Here is a 25,141-nt window from a genome sequence, read left to right as displayed (position 1 = left end):
GTTCCCAAAGCGAATCTCGACGCAGCGTCTCGTTCCCTCGGGGAATCATGGTTACATACGTAACCTAGAGACGTTTTATCTTACATCTAATGTTGTTAAATTAATGTTTATTGCATTATTTCAGTATCATGTGTGTCACCATGGGGTTTAGTGTTTGTGTGAATGACACTGTGCAACTTCTATTTATAAGTATTGGCCTCCTCAGCTCGCAGACAAGCTGTTTGTGATGAGCTTTAGTTCATCATGTGACTTTCTCATCACCACCAGTTTTTGGTGGTTATCAGTGCATTACAATGGTTCAAAACAGATTTTAGTACTTAAATATGTTGGTTTATTAACATTACATCAGTTAATGAAATACGGTATTTTATTGTGAATTTAGATTAAGTCTGTAAAACCTAAAATGTTGCTACCATATTTTTTACGGTGAAGTTCTGGCAACCACAGCTGCCGGTATTTTACCGTAAATGTCACAGATTTTTTTTACAGTGCAGTTATAAAACAAATATACTTAACGCAAACCAGATCGCTGTTCCAGAATGAATGATTGATGCAATGACTCATAATGTAACAATCATAATAACAATAACTCTGTTTTTGAAAAATTAGTTGGGTGAGTGATTCATTGACTCATTTATAAAGACTCACTTTTGTTACTAAATAAATCAATGCTTTTGAACGAATTGATTGGCGTGAGTGATTCAAAGACTCTTTCATAAAGCTAGGCTGCATATTTTCCTATACCATCTAGTAGGCAAAAACAGTACCTGAAAAGGGTATTACAGTATGTCAAAATTCACAGTATTAATAAAACGATTTATGAACGGCAGAGAAGCAACACAACTGACACTGGAAATCACATGACAATGACAACCTGATAAATGTAATAGGTCTGGATTACTTTCATGCCATACACATTCAAACTATGTATATAGAATATCCGTTTTAAAAGTTGTGAAGTAAGTATTTATACAAAAATAGTACAGTATACGATTTTGGATGCAGCCATACTGACTTTCATTACTGCATGAATCAGCGTTTTTGAACAAATCGATTAAGTGAATGATTTAGTGTCTCTTTCATAAAGATAGACACTTGATTAAATATTGTATAAATTAATCATTAGTCTTTTTCCCAATTTTAACTTGAACGTGCTTTGATATTTTAAAATAGCCTGATATATCCTCAGGCCATGACAAATCAAAAATGGCTTAGTTAATACAGGATGTGCTCTACATTCTCAGGTTATTATGTGTGGTTCTGCAGTAGAGGTTATGTCCTTGAACAAGGAAATGTAATACAGCAGACATTCCTTCTGACCTGATAGGATTTCTGGTCTCATCTAACATTTTCTGGCATTTTACAGACAGCAATACACTGAGTGCTTACTCCAAAGTCACGTTTTAATGTACTCGGCGGCAGATTAATATGACAGAAGGAAAGAACTGCTGACACGCGGGGATGTTTGGTATCGACAGCAGCAGAGGTGCGGTGTCAGTGATTCAGAGCACAAGGAGTGACTTTGCAGAGAAACCTGACACCTGGCTGGCTTCTTAACCCACTGTAGCTGCACTACCAGTGTCATGATGGCACTTGAACAAGCAGAGAGTAAAGATAAGAGACTGGATACAAAGCCGGAGTGAGACAGAAACAGGTGCAGAGAAGAAACAGCAGTGTGTGATATAAATAAATAAACGGACAGGTCTGTTCTGATAGGATTGAGGACAGCAGGGAAAACATTGCGTAGTACTAATAATGCAATTCAGCTAAACAAATAATCAAAGAGACATTTAAAAGCTTATTCAGTAGACTGTTTCACATTAATAATTTTGCTTTGTTGGTTAGGGCTGAGTACATTTTCTCCAACTGGTTGTGATCATCATTTTAATGATCCCGATAGCTATTCTTATATTTTTATTCTGCGTGAGAGTGTATTTGTACAGGGCTTCCCGTCCTCCATGCTACATTGTTCTGCTGAAAGAACACTCAGTTGTATAGTTTGGGTCCTGTTGTTAATTTTTTAATTAATGTTTTTTTTTTTGTTTTTTTTATAATGTTAGAAGTTAGAAGATTGCCTGAATGGGTAGGGACACACCAAACCGAAGCCAAAGAACTACAGTAGCACTGAGGAAAGCTGACTGCGTCCACTGCGTCAGGGGGTAAAAAGTTGCTCTAGAACACACTGGACAGACTATAGCCATCAGCCAACTAGCATATATGCTCTGCGCTTGCGTGAGAGAACATAACTCTCTCATACCAGTAGGTGGCAGTAGTCTGTATTCGGCATTCAAACAGGGAAACTGGAAGAGCTACAAAGCAAGCAGCATCTGCTAATGCCGAGTTCACACTGCACAATTTTAGCCCCCGATTTTTGGGAAGTTATAGACCACAATATCAGCGTGATCTTGTGTTATTTCCTTATGACTTCTAGTGTGCGTTTGGTTGTCAAATGTAGTTTGCGGCGATTCTTCCTATTGTAAAGTCATGCAGTGTGTAATCTCCTGTTGCCGATCCATCATGCAGTGTGAACACAGCAGCAACTGAATGCTACCCCAGCCCAGAGAGTTGTGCAGTGTGAAAACAATGGTGATCCAACGACTTTGAAAATCATGCAGTGTGAACTTAAGTTACAAAATGGCACTGGCTTTTCTGTTGGGTGGTCCTCATGGGTTGTGACCATTGTAGTCCGATTCAAGAACAGTGGCTCTTTTAATGAATCAAAAACATACAGCGAGGTGCAGCCCAATTCACAAAAAAATATATTCTTATGAACTGATACTTTTAAGTGACTCAAGAACCAACTGAATTTGAATCAAAATCCTATGAATCAGAATCAGGAAATCTGTGTTGAATCCCAGCCTTATTGTTGAGCCCACTTCATGGTAATATTAATAAATCCTCCACTTGATGCCCATTTTAAAATCTACACTTTTTTCATTTTACTTTTACATATGGGATTCTGAATTTATTTAATTCCATTACAGATTATATCTTTATTATATTTATTTGAATACATGTGGAAAAGAACAAACAGCATCAATTCTGGTGGTTATATCATTAACAGTCAAGGGGAGACATGTAGCCTCTGACCAAACCATTGAACTATAAAAGCACTGGAAAGCACAAGCTCAAACAAATCTCTAATACTGTAGAATGAGCGGAAGTGAGTGGGAATTCAGCTATTGGGTAAAGCAATTAAGTAGACTTAATCGAATTGTGGAGGTCAAAGATGCCATGAAGGTGGCTGTAATGAGCTTTATATTCACTCAAAGGTCTTAAATTAGTTTCTGGTGTATTTCCGAAGGCTGTAAGAGGACCCTTTGACTGCCCACATCAAATACTTGTATACACAAATAAGTTATAGATAGTTCTTTGTGTATCTATACATGGTGTCAGATTACATAATTGTGCTCCAGAAATATATTTCTGCTATTTTGATTCTTCTGTTTAATGTGTCCATGTTTATTCTTAAGGATACACTGTCTCCTCTTCTGAGTAAAGCTAGTGATGATGGACGGTATCTGTCCAGGTTGAGATGAGATGGATGCTTGCATGACCATACAGTGTAAATCTGCCTTGAGGGTATTGTAGAACAGAACAGCTTAAAGGGTTAGTTCACCCAAAAATGAAAACTAGGCTGTGTTTTACTCACCCCAGAGGCATCCTAGGTGTATATGACTTTCTTCTTTCAGACGAATCCAGTCGGAGTTATATTAAAAATTGTCCTGGCTATTCCAAGCTCTATCATTGCAGTCAGCGGGTGTTGCAGTGCTTCAGTCCAAAAGAAGTCCAAAAGAAAAAAAAAAGCGCTATCCCTAAAAAAAAAGTGTCTCACACGGCTCCGGGGGGTGAACAAAGGCCTCCTGTAGAGAATCGATGCGTTTTTGTAAGAAAAATATCCATATTCAAAACGTAATAATCACTTGAATCTAGCTTGCGCTCACTGTTGTAAACGGAAGCAGTTCCAGGCGGATGACCTATGAGGTTAGCGTTGCGCATGCGCCGGTGAGTATCGTGAAAACCAACGTTTGTTTACAGGATCAAAGGAAGCAAAGTTTCCTTACTTTAGCAAAGGAAAACCAGTCTCCTCTTGGCTTATATCGAAATCCTCTGACATTCTTTACAAATCCTCGTTTTGTACTTATAATTAGTGACATTGAATATGGATATTTTTCTTACAAAAACGCATCGATTCGCTACAGGAGGCCTTTGTCCAGATTGAATAGAAAAGATTGAATGCTCTTGCGCTGTGTGAGATTAAACTTTATCCTTTATCCTTTGCTGTTTTCCATTTTTTCGAAGTTCCAATAAAAATTCCTTAAGCTCACTTGTGAATTAACATGTTACTGATTCCGACTTTGTACACAGCTACAGGGATATTATACAACACAGGGACTAGTTAATATTTAGTTAAAGGATAGTCTGCCAAAACTAAATGTCATCATTTAAAGGAGAGTAAATGACCACAGTATTTTCATTTTGGGGTAACTATCACTTTAACTGAAGTTAAAGGCTATTTTACACATTCATAAATCTTGCACGCTATATACTGTGCATTATTGTGGGCATTATACAACTTATAAAACAACACCAACATGTGTTTTTGTCATTTTTTTGCTGTTATTGGAAAACAGAACTACCATCACATTAGGGAGGACCACTATTGTGTACTGCCTCAGGGCTTCCAACTGCTAAAAAGTTGGGCATCCATCTTGCAAATCCCCACAGAGGATTGTGGGAATCTGGATTTATATTTTTCAGCAGTGAAGGTTCTTCTCCTCCCTCTGGTCTTCCCTGGGGCTCATCATACTGTAACATAAGTTCTCCACTAGAGTTGTTTTTCCCATAGATTTTTGAAGAGTCTCCAATTCCCTCATTAAAAGAAATGCTAATTAGCATTCCTTGACAACACATTTTAAATGTGCTTCATGACCTCATTATGGCTCAATAAGAGTCTTTTCTAGAAATTTGAGCTGAATTTGGTCCATCTTTGCAAATTTTGAGAAACCAGTTCTGCCATTAATCCAGTAGCCCCTCACTGCAATACACAAGATCCATCCAGGGGGTGGAGATGGTAGGTTTAGGGATCAGGGGGTGGAGACTGTTAGGTTTAGGGATATGTAAGGTGGGAGGAGTTGGATCTGGATCCAACCTCACCCCCTGGATCTTGTGTTCTGCAGTGAGGACCATCTCCATTAATCACTTGTAATCTGTAGCCTATTACATTTCCAAAGTAACCTTCCCAACACTGTCAGTAACTAAACAGGTGTAAAGCAATATTGACATTCTAGTAACTACTATTAACATGAATCTCTTATTAATAAATTGGTAAGTAATAGCACTCAGTTGAATGTAGTAGTTAACTATTAGCTAGTCAATAATTAATATTTTTATGCCTCCCTGAAAAATAAACAATTATAATACGAAACTAATCAATAACTAATGCAGAACAACGCAACATGTTAACCACTGCTTTAACATTCAATCACTTGCATAATTAATAATAGCAGACAATAATTTAGGTAAGATAGTTAAATCATTTCTGAAGGATTTGGTAATACTGAAGTCATGTGACTAGTGGGTTACCATGATATTCAGTGGAAAAAAAAGTGAATAAAGAAAAAAATTGGTGTAGGAATTACTTTAGTTTCAGTCAGAAATTGCTAATACATTTAATAAAAATTTTAAAAGAATCAGCAAGTAACATTTAATTAAACAAAAAGTTTTGAAGTAGAAACACCAAAATATTATTTTCTTGTAAAACATACTTTTTAAAGTAGTTGTTGTTCCTGTGGGGGGTGGGTAGATAATAGTGAACTACCACATTCAACAGAGTGCTACTAATTCATTAATCAGAGTTTCTTGTTATACTATAGAGTAGTTACTATGTTAATATTGTGTGCTCATTTGTTCCTGTGCAGTTATTTATTAATGATGGAACTTCATTCTAATAATTCTAAAGCTTTACCTATTTTATTATGTACTAGGCAATGCCTTCCCTTTCCCCATTAAAACCGCCCATCTCACTTCACACATATTTATCATGCAGTAATTTCTATGCATATAAGATGTGTTGAGTTTGTGTTGCTATTTGCATAGCTTAGCAGCTGTGTGCAAACAGGCTAGGATTTCCAGTGTGGAACTCGCGGTAAACGTTCCACACTGGAAATGCTCTACAATGATGGGATTACTCCAAAGAGCAGAAAGAAACACACGGAAAAGAGAAAAAGATTTAGTGTGGATTTACAACACATGCTTTGGCTCATTTGCTTGCATTACTCGCAGCCAAACAAATGCTAAAATCATGTCACATAAACAAGCCACAATGCCATGGGTTTGTCTCAGCCTCTGTGTCGGACATTCATGGATTTAATTATGAGTTCGACTCAAATGCGAACGAATCAGTCGCGCTCCCACACAGCTGTAAGTAGACTCTGGAGTATCCCAGCAGCTATAATTGAACACATGCAAGATATGAGGATTTTCTGATGATATCAGATCAGTCTCAGGCACAAAGGTTACATCCTGTTTCAAATGTGGACGTATCCTATTGATTTCTTAATGAGCAGATAAAGAACAGCCTATTAATAGATCTTGTTCTGGGTTTACAATGGAATGTTTTGCAGATGTGTGCCACCCCTCATCGCGGCTGAGAGAGAAAAGCAGATATTTTTATTCTTTGTAAAACTGTAAGGCTCCACAGAAAGCATTAAGAAATGATTTTAACACACAAGGCTGCTGAAGCGCATGGATGTCAAATCAAATGCTTTGTTGTGTCTAATACAGAAGCCTTCTGGAAAACAAGCTAGTTTCTTCTCTTAACATACTGCTCTGAGCATGGAAATGGATGGGCTTAAGTGTCTTCCCCGAGAAATATAAATTATCCATGTATCGGGGTTGCTAGGCTTCCTAGGTCTGCTCACATCTGCCTAAAACTGATAAAACCATGGGGTGATAAACCTTTTTGCTTTCAAGAAGACAGATGGACAGATAGATATCAAATAACTAATTTTTTTCATCTTGTTTACTTAGAGGGGAAAGTTTTTTTCCCCCCCACAGTCATTCAGAAAGCTCTCGTATAATGAGAGATGTTATTATCCCTGTGGGTGGGATGTATGGGCACATGTCCCTCCATTTGTGCTGTGCTGATGGAGTTAAACTCACAGCAAATCTATTTTATACAGTTTTAATATACTGTCAGTTAATGGGCCGCATGAGTGAAACACATTATAGTCCATTGCAGTTTGATTGTGGACACAAAAAGGTATATTAATGTGACATTATAAAATTATATTGCATACAGTAAAGAGCAGTATTAGTACATAGAATTTTATTATTATTTGAAATGAAGTACTCTAATAAAGTGCACACAGTGTAACCAGGAACATCCATTAAGACTGGAAATATGGTCCATTTTGAATTCATGCTATCTTGTCTTCTTTTTCTAACTGAAAAAAAAAAGAAAAAAAAATGGAACTGCCATGAAAGAACAACTTGTCTATTTCTTTCAAAGCTGGGCCTGTGTTTTTAGTGTGTTTCTTTGTAGTACAAATTTTTCTTCATCCAATCAGACGTGTACTGGTTTCATCACTCGGAAAAATACAGAAAAATCATCCATGTAGCCTCTCTGGCTCTCCCTCTTTCCACATATCAGATTGCATTAATGTATTATGGATTCCAAATCATCTGCGACTTTCACCTTGCATGTTTTACTTGCCCCTAGACCCAGGCAAATACTCTCAGGTAATAGCAAGCCTCACAGATTGTTGAAATCAAATGATGTGTGGTCTCTCCCTGAATCTATTGAGTTTCTAAACCCATTCTCACACTGAAACTGGAAATCTTGAGAGAGCTGGCAACCCTAGCAAACGCTGAAACTGCACACAACCTTGTCGTACATTTGTTTAAATTATTTATTGCTGTAGTTTGACAAACTATGCACTCACTCACATAGACACTAACCGAATCCCTAACATGCCTGAGTCTCGCTCTAGGCGTTTTGTGGCCAAAACAGTAGCTTGACATTGCTGGCAATGCCCCAGTTCCTTCACATCACGTATAGCCGGTTTCAATTTAGTCTCGAGCCCATTACAGATACAAGAACTCAAGGCAAGAAAGATCTGTTTTCGTTCATTTCATTCTGTTATGCCGATAATTAAAGTAATGGCCAATAATGTTTGATGAAGCATTTCATTTGCTCTAATAAAGTCTTCCCTGCATTTTCTTTTCCACCAAGTAAGCACAAAAGCCCATAATGACTGTAATTGCACAGGCAGAACTGAGGCTCAGAGCAGCTGAGGATACTCACAAGTAATAGTGTGCCCTTTCTCCCACGGCCAAAGCGGACACTTCAGTAATCCAGAGACTCAATAATCCTTGCGGACTGGGGGGGTCGAGAGTGTGGAAACGGAGGATGAGGATGTGTTTCTCAGATTGCCAGGGGACGTCAGGGGCTGTGAGAGGCAGCTGCTGGCATCCAGACCACGTGGGCAGTCACGTCCTCAGCATGCGGCTGTGGAGACAAGAGGGGTCATCTGTGAGAGAGAATGGCTCATTCTCATCTTCGGACAAAGGCAGACATTGAGAACCAGGGGATGAGGGGAGGGCACGGTTGGAGTAGGCGTCATTCATTACTAGAGCTAATTTATGGTGGGAAATATGGATAAATATAAATGTGGACTGTAAGTGGTGTGTTCATACTGCACCAAAAATGATTTGTAATTCAAATCAGATGTTTTGCAGGTGATGAAGTCAGTAAACTGTTTTGCATATTATGTGTTACTGTACATACGCATCCCAAAAGATGAAAAAATAAAATAGTTGAAATCCATTTAAGCACATTTTCAATAATGTTATTTTAATTGGATTTCAATCCACATATACATTTAGTTTGGATTAGTGTTTCTGTTCAACATATAAACACTGAAACTAATATATATATATACTAATTATACAAATTAACTAATTAAAAACTGAAAATAATTATATATGTGGGCATTTTATATTTTCTAAAACCTTCAGAAAGAGTGTTTTATCTACAATCTCTTAAATCTCTTTGACACACGCCTACATTATAAATAGAGTTTCCTCTAGCACCAGCTTCAAGGGAACCACGTTTTGATTTGGATTTTCCACCTGCTGTTGCCTATACTCTTTGTTGGAGGCCGAATGCCTGCTGAAGTCTGAGATCTTATTTGATGCTGTCCATTTATATCCATTATTGATGAAGGTAGGAACGTAGGGTGACCCGATTTCTCATGGTGGAATACGGGACGGGTGGGCAAGGGGTGGGCAATATGACCACAATATGAGAAGTTTTATTTCACGATATTTAGGCTTATATATATATAAAAAATAACAAAGAAGCAAATTACAAACCTTAAGACATATAAAATGGAGATACAGATTAAATTACCTTGTTTTTCAAATAGGCCTACAGTTTGTTTAACATGTATACATTTATTTAACCTTTTTTTGTTTGTTTGTTTGATTAGCATTAATGACAGACTTGTGTTTAATTAGGTTGCTGTCCCTTTAAAACCGAATAGACGGATTGTAATTATATTGACACATATCCAGTGTTGCCAGGTCTGCGTATTTCTCGCGGAACTGGGCTACTCATGTCCGCGGGCTGAAGCGACCCCAATAACATGATAATTAGCCCCTGGAATGCGACATTTACTGGGGAATCCGGCCAAAAAACGTGTATTTTACCCCCCGGAATGCGATTTTTAGCGGGGTACCTCTCCCCGAAACGCGATTAGGCTAGTTTTGAGTAGCAATTGGGCGGATTTTGTTGTGAAAACCTGCCAACCCTGCACATATCCGGTTTTCACCCAACTCTTTATGTTCACTTAAGTCACAGCAGACACTGTATTTATGTGAGACACTTCACACCACACAATGAACATATTGACAACTGTGTGTGCATTTGACAACTTAATTTGACAATTCAGGCACAAGGTGAACTGATCGCGCGCACTGTCTTATAGAAGTGGGATTGCGCACGCGCGGCCGAGAGAGCGCTTCTGGTGTGTCATTTAGCTCAAGTTAACTGCAAGATAATCGATAACGAATTGTGATTGGATGGTAATTTTGTTCTATGGTCACCTCTGAGCTTGGTTACCTTTAATTAGGCTGTTTTGGCGTAGCAGAACACTACTACTCGCTCTGATCACCCAGTCGTAAAGAAATTTTGAAATACGGGACAATACATGATGTTTTCAAAATAAGTCGGGACACTAAAAATAGAGCTGAAATACGGGACTGTCCCGGGAAAGAACGGACGTCTGGTCACCCTAATACTGTGTCAGTTAAATGTGACATATCATGAAAATCTGACTTTTCCAGGTTTTAAGTGCTATAATCAGGTCCCCGGTGCATCTACCAACCAAGGAAAACGTGAAAAAGATTAACCCAGTAACTTTGTTTTGGTAAGCCTTTTTCTGCAAGCATCTGAAAAAACGAGCGCGTCTGATTTCTTTCCCTTAGTGACGTTGCAAAGGGATCTCATTATAATATTACCGCCCCATAATCTGTAAGTTTACACCCACGGCGCCGTCATTTTGATTTCGCAAGCGACAACGGTGTACCAGCTCTAATGCCATGGCGGATAAACATGATAATCAGAACCAAAACAGATGTTTTTAGCAGGTCGCAGCTCTATTCTGGAAAAGGGGGCTGGGAGCAGCAGCTCATTTGCATTTAAAGAGACAGGCCCGAAAAACAGCGTGTTTCTGCTTCCACTCAAAATAGGCATTTTCAAAATGATATAATACATGATCTGTAGAGTATTTTGAGCTGAAACTTCACAGACACATTCTGGGGACACCAGAGACTTATATTACATATTGTAAAAAGGGGCATATTATGTCTCCTTTAAGAAAGTTTTAAGTATCTGGCCTTGAGCTGTTTATTGATTCAGTGTAATAGGCAAAATCACACGTCTGCCTACTGATCAAAAGAGATCGAGTGGAATTCATTTCCTTTAACAGGTTATTGACAGGACCACAACAGAGGCATATAGTTCCACTATGATCCATTCTAATAATGGAACTTAAAACGAATTTAAAGATAAAACAAGTTGTTTAAGATGATACTAAAGTTAAAACCCCAAGAAAAGATGTGTTTGTGTGTGTGTTTTTTTTTTTTTTTTTTTTTGGCTTTTAGTCCATGTCTTTTAGCTTTAAAGCAATCTGCAGAATATGCTATTTACAAAAAGGTTCCACCAATTTTGTCCAATTACTGTTCCAGACTTTTAAGGCATTGCATGTATGCTCCTGCCATGAAGCCTGCTTCATATATACTGTATTGTAGCACTGGTTCTCAATTAGGGTTGCAAAAATTTCCGATAAAGTTCTGGTAACATTCAAAAATTTTCATTTTTTTCCAAAAGTTCCCAGAGGCCCTAAATAAAAAGAAAATAACTAAAATAATGAGTCAAAATGTTATATAATTTCAGGAGAGCAAATATTAATTTGCATGACTTTTCCAGTCATTTGTAATTTACGGGATAAAGATGAAGGATAATGATAAGGAATATGTCTTACACAATTTCAACCTAATAAAATAGTTCTTGGCATACTAGAAAAAAAATATACATTATAAAAATGTCCATAGAGTTTACATGGTTTACATGACTCTAGGACTAGGTCTGAACTATGTTAAAAAATTTATTTTAGTAGGTTTAGTTTATTGTAATTCATGTTTTATCTTTTTTTAAATCAAGTTTAAATTTTAAATAGTGCTGTCGCGTCTAAAATAAAAGTTTTTGTTTACATTATATATGTATGTGTCACGGTGTGCCTACTGCGAGGAGCGAGGGGATGAAGGAGCATGGAGACTAAGGAGATCCAAAGCAATCAGACTTTATTTACGTCCAGAACACGGGAACACGCACATAGCACACAGAGATTGACGTTCAGACAGCACGCAGGACTCAGGAAAACACAGAGCTTAAATTCAGCAACAAAACGAGGGAATTAACAAGACATACCTGGAACTAATGAACATAATCAGACATGGGAGAAACTAGGTCATGGAAGGCACATGAGGAGAAAAACACAAGACACAGGACTGACAGTATGTGTGCTGTGTATATTTATTATGTATATATAAATACACACATGCATGGAAAAATATGTTGTGTTTATATATTAAATATATTTATTTATAATATAAATTATATGAATATAAATATAGACATGTAAATACATGTAAATATTTTCAAAATATATACTGTATGTGTGTGTATTTATATATACATAATATAATATAATATATTATGCAAACAAAAACGTTTATTTTGTATGCGATTAATCGCGATTAATCATTTGACAGCACTAATTTTAAATAATCTTGGCTCCCTTGGAAGTTTGTCGAGGCACCCTATAGTGGGTACCGGCCTGATTGATAATCACTGCAATATAGGATTTCTACACTGTTTAAAAATCAAACAAACAAACAAAAAAAACCTGACATGTTAACCCTAAAACTCGAAGCAATGAAGTGAAAAATTCAAAATACAGGTAAAACATGTGTAAAAAAAAAATTAAAATACTGAAAATTCCTTTATGTTAATACAGTACATTGTGTCTTGTTTGTATTGATTTTTCAAGGGAAGGCAATTCCAGAGTGCATTGAAACAAGCTCAGTTGACCTAAAAAAAATGATGAACACACTTTGGTTACACGTATACAGACATTTTTATATCATATACACAATAGCCAAGTGTGCCTGTCAAGCACATATCTGCTGAATAGGATAGGATATGTTACAATATGTGCCTTCATATTTCATGCATCTTTTCTGCAAAGCTATATTTGTGAATTTGTTTTACATGATTTACACCATATTGACCATTACATGTGCGATACACTTGGAATATACAAGTGTGATTCACTTTCTTTAACTACATAGTTAATAATGAAAATGTTACTTGAATCATGCAGTTTTTATACTGACTAGTTAAAAGTAAAAAAAATAAAAAATAAAAAATCTTGAATCAGTCAAAGGTTCTGAAAAAAAAACATGATTTTATTTTTTGCCATATGTTATGTATTTTTAGAGTTACATAACAAGAGTACTGCATTCTTAGCAGCTGATCCCAGAAGACTGTTAAACCAGTGTCCTTAGAGTCACTTCTTGTGCGCTCATGTGCTGACAGTGAGAGATGTGTGACTGGATGTGACCTGTGACGGATGAGGAGATTAGTATTGATCAAGTGTGCAAGCCCACAGACACGGGGGATGAATCAACAGTCTGTTGCTTTCTGTTGCAGTGTATTCATACAGCCCCCACTCCACCCTGCAGTCAACGCTACTTACCACATCAACCGCACCATAAATCCAGTGGGAAAGGAGCTTGACATTGTGTTTGTCGGTAAGAAATGTCAACCTTAATATCTCAATGATGCTCTATTGCCAGTGTTGGGGAGTAACTATTTACACGTAACGGAATTACGTAATTTAATTACAAAATAAAAGTAATTGTAATCAGTTACAGTTACTGAGAAAAATGTGTAATTAAATTACAGTTACTTATGAAAATGTTAAGGATTACAAAGGGGGTTACATCTGCTTTTTTCACACACACTCCCACATACAGATTTAATTGATTTCTTTCATAAATTGCAGTGACTGCTCTAAAATATGAAACACCAATGTTTCAGAAGTTTAGAACAAGCTTATTCGATAACTCTTTTATTTCCTATATGGGTTTATGTATAGCTATGCTTAATTTTTTAAAGATTAACTGTTTTTTTCCCCCCAAGGCATTATTAGATTCCAGTGTTTACTGTCATAGCTATGTAAATTCCAAAAACAGTATCATAGCTGATAAAATATTTCTTGTTATTATTTTAAATATGTATTTAGCCTCAGAATGATCTCAAAGTAAGTCTGATTTTGTGGTGGCTGTGCTTCAAAGGGGACATTGATCTTGCACAAGTTGGTATGATTCTTTAGGGTCTGCATCATACTTTGGTTAAAATTCCTCAGTGCTCGTGTAAAACAACACCCTTTTTACCTTTTTGTCAAAAACATCACTGTTCACAACTGGCTGAGGGCGAAAACATGCTAATATTGGACAGTACATCAGCTGTTGTGGGCGGGGCCTGCACAATATGACATCATACTGCTCAGAAACTCAAAACGGCTTGATAATTGAGACTGTTTAGGATTTTAGGGGATTATAAAAAGCAGTGAATGGATTTTTATCATTGTAGGGTGGTTGTGTCCACACACTGCTAAGATACATTTATATGCAAACACCATGTAAAAGTGAATTTTGCATCCAATGTCTACTTTAAAATTGAAATATAATCTTAATTCAAGTGATGAAGGATTTCGAAAGTGTGACAGTAATCAGTGTTGAGTACTACTGTAAGGTTTACCCTGCCTGGTTTACATGTTTGAAAATGATAAACAGTTGAAAACATTAGAAATTTAGAAAAGTAATCAAAAAGTAATCAAATGTAATCAGTTACATAACTTTAATAAAGTAATTGAAAAGTTACACTACTTATTACATTTTAAGTAGGGTAACTTGTAATTTGTAACCTATTACATTTCCAAAGTAACCTTCCCAATACTGTCTATTGCTCTCGGACCACTGCACAAATCTGCATATCGGAAATGTACAGGCCTTATACAGTCAGTGTTTGTCTCCATGGAAACTATACCTATAGCTAGTATGGAGGGAATCTGTGGGGGAGGATACTTTGGGGACAAAATCAAATCACTACTACCCTTTGTTCAAAACTCTTGGTAGAACAAAAAAGATTTGAATGTATGTCAGTGTAAATTCATAGTGTAATTCTGAATAAATATTTGAAATGTTGCAGTTAAACACTGCAGTGATCCAGTCTGGTATCAAGTTCCATTACATTTACAAATTGTAAGTCAATTATCTCTGGCGATGGTTCCTTCAAACATTTCTGTCAACAGACACGTTGGGAATGCTGATGTCAAAATTGCATGTTGTGCACGTTTACACTGTAGACGGAAAATGCAAGAACACACTACAGACAATAGAGCGTCTGCTAAATGTTTGATGTGTGCGGTAAAGTGATGCTGTTGATAATGGCTGGGTCCACGTGTGCAAGAAGACATCTGTCATTTAAAGGAAAAATGGTAGGTTTTGTACTGAAAGAGAATTCATCACCCATCTTAGTCTCATGTTATGATTAATTCAGGCAAACTCACATGAAGTAAATGCCTCTTTATTCTGCAGTCATCAATAATTCACTTCTGGCCAAGTTCCGAACTTGTCTCTATAAAGTTTTGGAAGTGACTATAGGAAAAACTGACCCGTGAAACTGCCATGAAACCATACACTCATATTTGAAGCTTTGTAACTATTACTCAGGCTGATATAGAAATATTTAAAATATAATTTGATACTATTTTTTTTTAGGTTATATTTATGGGCTTTTTGTGCCTTTTTTTATTTTGAGAGGACAGTGGAGAGATGACAGGAAAATATTGGGTGAGAGAGGGGAGCAGGATCAACAAAGGACCTCGAGATGGGAATTGAACTCGGGTCGCTGTGAGCGCAGTTGTGCTATATGTCGACGCACTAACCACGAGGCTATCGGCGTCAACATTTGATACTATTTTTAATATGTTTTAATATAAATAATTACAATTCAAATGTATATTTTTATCATATTTTAACAATTTTTATTTTATTTTTAACAAAGACTTAAATTGATCAAAAGTGTCAGTAAAGACATTCATAATGTCACAAAATGTTTCTATTTCACATAAAAGTTTTTTTTATTTAATCAGCTTTAAAATTGTAATAATATTTTACAATATTACTGTACTATATTTGTAATCAAATAAATGCAGCCTTGGTGAGCATAAACAACTTTCAAATCTTTCAAAAACATTAAAAAAACGTTACCAACTCCAAACTTTTAAACTTGAATTATATTATATTATATTATATTATATTATATTATACTTAATATAGCATAACAGCGAAAGCTGAAGATTCAAGACTAAAGAATCTGTGTGGTACACTGTCAGTTGTGTACAAGCAATAATGAGGACAAGCAATAATGTCATAGAAACTTCATGTATAAGTACTATACATGAATGAGAACAAATTATGTTTAAAATAGTTTCAAAGGCAGGTTTATCATGCCTTATTTGCTGCATTTTCTCCCCATCATTAGCATTTCTGAAGTTGTGAAGCTGTGAATAATAACTGATGCTCATCATTAAATACTGTATGTTTTTTGGATGTAATTGTGTAGTTTGTGCTAAATAAATGGAAACGATGACACTTGACACTTATTCACTTTAAAAGCAAGAAGCACATTCACATTTGTTGAATATGACTGGTTTAAACTAGTTTCAACACGTTGCTATTTTTGTTCCAGACTGGTGGAAATAAGAAACATCTTTGCGTCCTCCAGCTGTTGGGAGCGACTGGATACATCACTAAATCTAAACCAGTAGTCATGTTACTATTTTCTATTTTTCACAAAGCTATGGAACAGTGGAATGAAGTGGGCAACTACCAAAGAGGACTCTCAGCCACTTCAGCTGCTCACAGAAGTATATTTTGTTTAGAAATGGCATTTGATTGCTCAGAGGTTGAGGAGCTTTCACCTTATGCACTGTATGAAATGGAAACATTGTAGACGTGTGATTGAATACATGTTGTTGAGTACCACCTCAGGAGATTTTCAATACTCAACGCAGTCACAGTGGAAATCCGAAGGACGCAGGTGTCCAAACTGCAAGAATCAGATAGCTTCACTGCTAGATTGAAGAGGTCTGACTAGTAATACAAATGCTAGTGTCACACCGTTGTGTGTTCTTAACCCCAATATATGACCCAACCCACAGCCAGGGAACCCGTTTAGGGTTAAATCCCTCAGCCCAAAGCTGAAACTTTCTCTTTGCTTCCTTAGAAGGAAAACCCCCTTTGAAACGTCCTGCGGAGAAAAAGAGAGAGGTCTGCTAAAGCTTGCCGGCTGCAAGCATGCTGATAACAGCCATATCTGGATATAAGCAGTATCCTTGGTCAGACTATGAGTTCTGGCACACCTGTGACTGAACTGCACTCGCTCGTCTGGTACACGGGTTTCCACAGGAATGGTTCACGTTAAGCCAGTGGAATAGAACTGTTGCATTCGTCCTGTGTAAACAGATATGCTGATCCATGCAGGATGTTAGCCAGGTAATAAAGGTGGACATGAAAAGCAGGTTATCACCAAAACCTTCTCAAGGACTTTTAGAAAGACAGTCTGATCTAAGCCTACACAGCGTGTAGAAATTACTGCCTCACGACTGAAAAAATATGACCTTTTTGCTAAAGGTCAAGCAAATGTTTTTCATTAAATGCAGCATTTACCATCCACCATTTATTTAAGAAATCTCAAAAGAAGATTGTGTGTGTGTGTTCCACAGTTATAAAGAATGTCATACAGGTTTGTGTGAGTTAATGATGCCAGAATTGTAAATTTTTGGGTGAACTGTCGTTTGGTTGGTCTCTGATATTTCTCCTAAAATGCCCTATAAAAATTGAGAGAAATATTGACCTACAGCAATAGATTTGAAAAATTATAAGCACCTTGGTATAATGAGACTGAATGTGAAATTTAGTATCATTGATTTTCAATTCACTTAAATTCTAAACACTTGTACATATTATATATGTCCCCGAGGGGCAATTTGCAAGTTTATGTGTAGTAACATGGTACATGTAAAATACAATAAATAAAAACATACACAGTATACATATTACATATAGTCTGTTTGAGCAGATACCTAAAAAAAAAGTCCAGAAGCAAGGCATAAACTTACTATTATACTATACATTTTGAATTCGATTTTATTTTTATATTTTATTTTTTCATTTTAATTAAAGGTTTAGTAATTTTGTGTGTTTTGTCTTTTTCAAAAATATGTCTTTTTATGGTTTTATTTTAAGCTTTAGTTAATGATAATAGCCTTGATGGAAAGCATGTTAGATTACTGGAATCTTTTTCCAGGAGAAAAATATGAGAAAGTCTCCATTTGATCTCCAGCACTGGTCAGGAGAAACAGCTGAGACAAATAAGACATCTCGGGTGTGATTTTTCAGTCACACTTTATTTTAAGGTCCAATTCTCACCATTAACTATGTCTTTTGCCTCAACAAACTGCTGCTTTTTAATAGTTAGTAAGGTAGTTGTTACGTTTATGGTCATGCAGAATATGTGCTTTAATAAACAGCCAATATGTGAACCTGGACCACAAAATTAAGTCTTAATTAAGACTAATTAAATAATTAAGTCTTAAGTCGCTGGGGTATATTTGTAGCAATAGCCAAAAATACATTGTATGGGTCAAAATTATTGATTTTTCATTTATGCCAAAAATCATTAGTATATTAAGTAAAGATCATGTTCCATGAAAATATTTTGTAAATTTCCTACTGTAACTATATTAAAACGTAATCTTTGATTAGTAATATGCATTGCTAAGAACTTAATTTGGACAACTTTAAAGGCGATTTTCTCAATATTTTGATTTTTTTGCACCCTCAGATTCCAGATTTTCAAATAGTTGTATCTCGGCCAAATATTGTCCTATCCTAACAAACCATACATCAATGGAAAAATTGACCCTTATGACTGTTTTTTTGGTCCAGGGTCACATATGTTAACAGGCATGCTAATAAGCAACTAGTTAGTGAGAAATGGTCCCTATACTAAAGTGTTACCGATTTTTCTTTCCTATACATTCTCTCTTACAGTTTTGTATTTTTGGGAGGATAATAGTGTCTAGCAGCTTTTAAGGAGCTATTTAAAGGAACAGCCTTCACAGTCAGCTGCGGCATTTCTTTACTAAGAAGCGCACATCAAAGAGAGATATCGTCATAGTCAGCGCAACGGACAGAAAGAGCCCAGACCCTTTCAGCGCATGCCTTTTTCATCTGCAATAGCTGTCACTCAGCTCTCCCAGTCACTTTAATGGCAGCAAGAATTCAATTAATCCCAGGAAAAGTGGAGCACGGGTTCATTTTCAGCTCAGGCTGAAGTTGCTTACAGCAGCTCTGTTTACCCTGCCTCTCTCCTTGTGTTTTGCCCTGGGCACTACACTGCCTGAATACCGAATACACTGGCCATCACCTGTGTCCGATCTCAGATGAACCCAAAGAATTGATGTACTGGTGCCCTGCCCAGATCAAATTTTTTTATGAGGAGCAATTGCGAAGAAACCAGTTGAAAATGATGGTTTAGAAAATACCTTTACACAGTTAGGGAGCACATATATATCTTGCTTGAGTTGTGTTCACTGCATCTATAACTTCTAAAATAGCCTGGATTTCCACGTACAAACAAACTCAGCACAGAAAAATAGATAAGGGCGGTTATTCCACCTACCCATGAACACCTACACTCACCTCTCTCCTACTGAACATAGATATTCCACAAATGGAATGAAAGTTGTCTCTCGTGTGTACTAACTTGACACACTATAATACTACACGGCTGAATATTGTCTAGTATAATCATGGTGGGGGTTGACTCCTGCTATTAGAGGGCAGGCCAAGGACCCTCTGGTGGCCAGAAAGATGGAGCAGTTACTCCATATTTCATATAGTGTAAAACTGAGGTTGCATTATAAGCATGTAATAACCTATTATAACATTTATATACTGCACCAAATTAATGAATTTAAGTGCTATATTATGATACACATAAATGTTTATAATTTTATATAGATCTATTTAAATTTTATACCAACATTTTATGCATAAGTATCAATAATTTTTTTATAAAATTATTTTTATGATGTTTGCATAAAACAACTATATACATTTTCCTTTATACATTAATCATTTTATATCACACTTTGTACATTTAACTAAATTTTAGCAAATTAATTTTATTAAAATTACCTTAATTTTTTAAACACCTATTTATTTATTTTTTTCACAAAAAATTACCATATTGTTAAAAATGATGTAGGCCTATCATTACAAGCCTGGTTTATAATAACATTCTTATAGTATCAAATTAATATATTTACATATTTTATTGATTTTTAAACACTAAAATGTATGATAATCCATAGTATGTCAAATTAATTGCATTATAAGGTTGGTCTATGTACAGTAGGAACAAATTAATTTACATTTAGCATTTATAAATGCATTTATTGACACTTCATTGACACTTATTTACTATTACATAATGCAAATAACTTTATATGCATGCATATATTTATATACATTTTACTTAATGCATTTTAATGTGGTAATTTTATATACTGTATATCACAGTTTATAAATTTAGCTGAACTTTCTTTATGGAAGTTACCTCAATGTATATATTTTTAAATCTATTTTGATTGTTATTTTCCCCACAAAATAGCTGGTGAACCCCTGCAATCCCGTTGAATCAGTAGAGAGGATTAGAGTAGCTTTTTAGTTAATGTAACAAAATTATACAAAGATATTAAGACCACTGAAGAACAAAATTATTCCGTATACAGTAATGAATTAAATCCATATTCTAGTAATGCATAATACTGAAAATGTGACTACTTCAGGTAACATGACATGACCTTATGCATTTACATATTATGCACTGTGGTTATAAGGTTACATCCTGCAAATAAGAAGTACTACTGAAGCAGTCAAGCAAACAATGAGAAATCCCATTAGCATGCCCCAGCAATTGAATTGAATGAGGATGGAAATTGCGTGTGGCTCCCTGAGCGACCTGACTGGATGGTTAAAGAGGTGGTGTTCATTCAGCAGGGCGCGAAAATCACTTTGCCTGCCACTGTCTGCATGTCAGTGTAATTACAACCACATGGGGACGAGGGGAGGACCGTGATACCCAGTTGATTATGGCCTTAATAATATGCTGGAAATGAGAAGCGTTTCACTAGGTCTCTTGTGTCCGAACCAGAGCAGTAATGTATGTATGTTTTTGTATTTGTCTTGCGAGATGGAATACAAGCTCCACATACTGATTTCCAGAAAAACCAAGAAACAAATCATTCGTTTGGCTGATTCACAACACTAATTTTGGCTTAATATGCACCCAAAGGCTCCGAATTTGATCCAGCTCCAAAATCACACCTGTGGAAATGCAGTTTCTTTCCAACCCCACACATTCCTTCTCGCTCTCTCAGAATTTCAATGCATTTTTCATGCTGCCTATCCGACCATCTTCCAAAAGAGGCATATGGGGGCCAATCGCATTCAGCCACAGTCCTCCTCTGCGCTGCCAAGCTTTTCGCTGAAATTACCGCCGACCGAGGGTTTTGTCACTCTGGCGCCATTGGATGAGTGGCAGCTCTCTACAGCTCATGCAAAGCCCACATGATCAGACACCAACAAGTTTGCTTGTGCGAGAGAGATAAAGAGAGAGTGAAAGGGAGTGAGAGAGGAGGAGGCACGTCTCGTCTCATGTTTAACACTAAATGAGATTGCCTGCATCTGCTCCCTCAAGAACCCTAGGAAATAAGACGGTCCCTGTCACTTTGTTCTTTTCTTCTCGCCTCTGTGATGTTCCACTTCTGCAGTCTGCGGAGAGGAGTTTTGTGACAGCCGAGAAGGTTTCGGTTTTGTGCCATTGGGCACCTTGCTTAATTGTATACGTTTGAAACGAGCACCATACATTGCATGAGTCGCTGCTTTGTGTATTATACTCTCCCATCCTAAGAAAGTATGGCTCTGATCTTTACAAAAGACACCGATCTGTCAGGGCACTTCATGTTCTGAAGATTAAAATGAAAGCACTTTTCTCTCCTGAGAGATGTTACCGAGTCCTTCAGATTTAGCATTTCAGTCATGTTAACTACACTCTAAAAATGCTGGGTTAAATACAACCCAGTGCTGGGTAAAATAGGGACAAACCCAGCAATTGGGTTGTTTTGACCCAGCGGTTGGGTTACTACCCAGAAGGTTGGGTTAAACATTTAACCCAACCGCTGGGTCAAAACAGCCCAATTGCTGGGTTTGTCCCTATTTTACCCAGCACTGGGTTGTATTTAACCCAGCATTTTTTAGAGTGTAGGTTGTATTACTCTGCTAAAGGCGATCGTTCTCTCTCTTTCTGTGATCATGCATGAATGTGTATTCTCCCACATGTTTATTTTACAGATGTACTTTCAACCATCTGACTGACTTTCTTTATTCAGATTTCACTTCGTGTGAAAATGCTAAGATTAGCCTATGGGATAGCAAAGCTTTTTCCAACAAAAAACAGGGCATAATTTCTACACCACCTAAAAGAAGTACATTTGAACGAAGCAAGTTTAAGGTCAAGGTTTGGATAGTTCATTTACCAAGAGCTATAAGCTATCTGTTAGCATACCATTCTAGCTAGCAAAAGACTACCTGGACTGACTACTTCCGACGACATTCTAGTAGCTATATCTGGATTAGTTTCATACTACACACATTCATATTATATAAAACAATTTTTTGATTGGTCACAAAATAATTCTCTATTATTGTTACTAATTTTATTTCAGATGCAGGCTAAAATGTGAGATTTCATGATTTGAACAGAAAATCCTGTTAGCTAAAGGCTAATTTGGTTAGCTTTTGCAGTTAGCTCCTGCTGGTAGATTACATGGATATAAAGTATTTTTCTCCATTACATAGACATTAAAAGCGCCAAATAGACAGTGAAACAATGAATGGTGAACTTGTAGTTGTCTCTGCATGTTGGGATAGAAGAAGGTGTTTTATCATTGCAAACTTCGCACACACTTCGCCTTAATGCAGCACTATGTAACTTTTGGCGCTCTAGCGGTTAATAAACAGAACTGCACACATCCCGCGGAAGAACATTCCAATCGGAGCTACTTCTCTAAGTTTATGTCTATGGCGATTCACGCAGGTATGTGTTACTCTGCAGCGGTGACGACCCGACCAGGCTACAATAGTCCAAATATAAGTATTACTTATTATATAACTTATTATAAGTGTACCGTAGTGATTCGGAATAAGACAAAAACGCGGTTTGGAAGATTAATTCATGATGCACTCGCTCATTATATACATTTTGCAAATTTTGAACACAGAAAAAATTACATAGTGCTGCTTTAAGATTACTTTTTTAGAAAATGTTTTGCTTAGAGGAGCTGTTTCAATCATTATCAGCTCAGACAAGGCCGCCTACAGCATGATTTTTTTTTTTAAACATCCCTCTCAGGGACCCTTGCACACATCTTGCCTTCATCGAACACATAGACTGATCCAACATGTATCCAACTTGAAAGTCTGAGAAGATTAATATTTAATTCATGTCAACAATCAATATAAAAAAAACATTGTTTTTTTACAGCAAGGTCCAAATATCTGAGTAAATATACTTCTATTTTGCACATGCGTTTTATAATAATAAAATTATTATTATTATTTAATTTCTTAATGGTTGGTATTTCACCCTTTTGGAGCATAAGGCATATTTATAAATGTATTCAACTTTTTATACTTTCTAAATATCTGATTTTAAATCTTCTGTCTGATTTATTACGTACAATTTTATAATAATAAAATGAAATTTTATAATAATAAAATGAAAAAGTTATAATATGTAAATTATTATTATTATTATTATTATTATTAATTTCTTTATTATTATAAAGAAATTTCTTAGTAGTTTTTGTGTCAATGACAGCATTTTCAAATCTTACTTTCTGTGTAATTTATTGCATACATTTTATAATAATAAAATAAATTAATGTTAGAATAAAAAAAACAAGATGTTTTTCATTAATTCATTCATTTAACATTTGTCTTAGTAGTTGGTATTTTGCCCTTTTGTGTTAAGGACAGTATAAATATTTTAAATATTTTAATGTATTTTTTTTAAAATCTATTTTTAGTCTAATTTTAAATCTTATTTTATAGGTAAACATTTATTTTTCTAATATATGTTTTTTAATACCTCTAAACTAAAAAACTGGACTTTAAATTGTGTATAGAAAGAATCTCTCTCTATACCAAACTTAAAACTGCAATATATTTTAAAATTATACGTAATATAACAACATATTTAAATTCACTAACAAACCTATGTAGCAAAAGTTGGATTTGCAATAGTTAATCTCGTCCTACTGCATGAGACAGAAATGCATATGCAAGTATGGAAGGTCAGCTGATATTTTTCTGCAGAGTCTTGTTAGACTCGAGAGAACATCGTGGAGATGCAGTAGCTTCGCTGCGGATGCAGGGAGGCAGCGCCTTATATTTTATCTGCATTGACATGGATTCATGGGTGTGAGGGGGTGGCGGTGAGGGCCTGACAGATTTTCACAGAATGTGAATTCATGTTTACTTTTTCACAAGCGAATGAAACAGGCCTTCACACTGTGCACGCCTCATAGATCCTGTAATCCTGCAGCAGTCTTGCTGGCTTTGGTGAATTCAGGCTACAATTAACACAGCGTGATTAAAAAAGCACACCAGGGAGCCTCCGCAAACAAAGCAGAACTTGCCAGGGAGGCAATAATTTTGCACAGATTATTTATTCCTTTCAGCACCCTGAGCGTTTAGGAGAAAATCAATAACATATGCAAACACCCGACCAAACACCAATCGCAAATCACTGGCTGTAAAATATACACAACACGAAGACAAACAGTGAAATGAGTTTTGGTCACAGATGGAGCTGTAACAGCAGCCTGTAGGTGCGTTTCACACAGACCTGCCCTTCAGCTCACAAAAATCAAGCAGCCATAGCTAAAATGAATCAGAATATTGACTGTTCAAGGTGCCCCGGCTTGCTTAAAGGTATCTTCTCGTTTGTTTACATCTTTTTCTTTCATATTGCAGTTTTTGAATTGCTTACAGCAGCTATGAAAATCATTTTTATTTATAGCCAATTTTATTAAAGGGGTCATATGATGCTGCTAAAAATAACAGTATTTTGTGTATTTGGTGTAATGAAATGTGTTTATGCGGTTTAAGGTTCAAAAAACACATTATTTTCCACATACTGTACATTATTGTTTCTCCTCTATGCCCCGCCTTTCTGAAACGCGTCGATTTTTACAAAGCTCATCGGTCTGAAAAAGCGAGGTGTGCTCTGATTGGCCAGATATCCAGTGCATTGTGATTGGCCGAATACCTCAAGCATCTGACGGAAATGTTACGCCCCTTACCACATTGT

General features: G+C 36.3%; 1 protein-coding gene across 2 annotated transcripts in view; it reads right to left on the bottom strand.

Annotated features, from left to right (window-relative positions):
* The window catches only part of LOC107757492 (galactosylgalactosylxylosylprotein 3-beta-glucuronosyltransferase 1-like), a 100,051-nt gene that overhangs the window by 37,607 nt on the left and 37,303 nt on the right, over positions 1–25,141 (bottom strand). For both annotated transcript variants that reach the window (XM_016575011.1, XM_016575091.1), the window contains exon 2: positions 8,309–8,512. The gene's annotated coding sequence lies outside the window, so the exon portion shown is untranslated. The remainder of the gene's footprint in view (positions 1–8,308; positions 8,513–25,141) is intronic.

The sequence above is a fragment of the Sinocyclocheilus rhinocerous genome, unplaced genomic scaffold (genome assembly GCF_001515625.1).
Source record: "Sinocyclocheilus rhinocerous isolate Xijiao unplaced genomic scaffold, SAMN03320098_v1.1 scaffold130, whole genome shotgun sequence".
NCBI lineage: Eukaryota > Metazoa > Chordata > Actinopteri > Cypriniformes > Cyprinidae > Sinocyclocheilus > Sinocyclocheilus rhinocerous.
The sequence above is the reverse complement of the archived record's forward strand: the minus strand, read 5'-3'. Positions and strand labels throughout refer to the sequence as shown.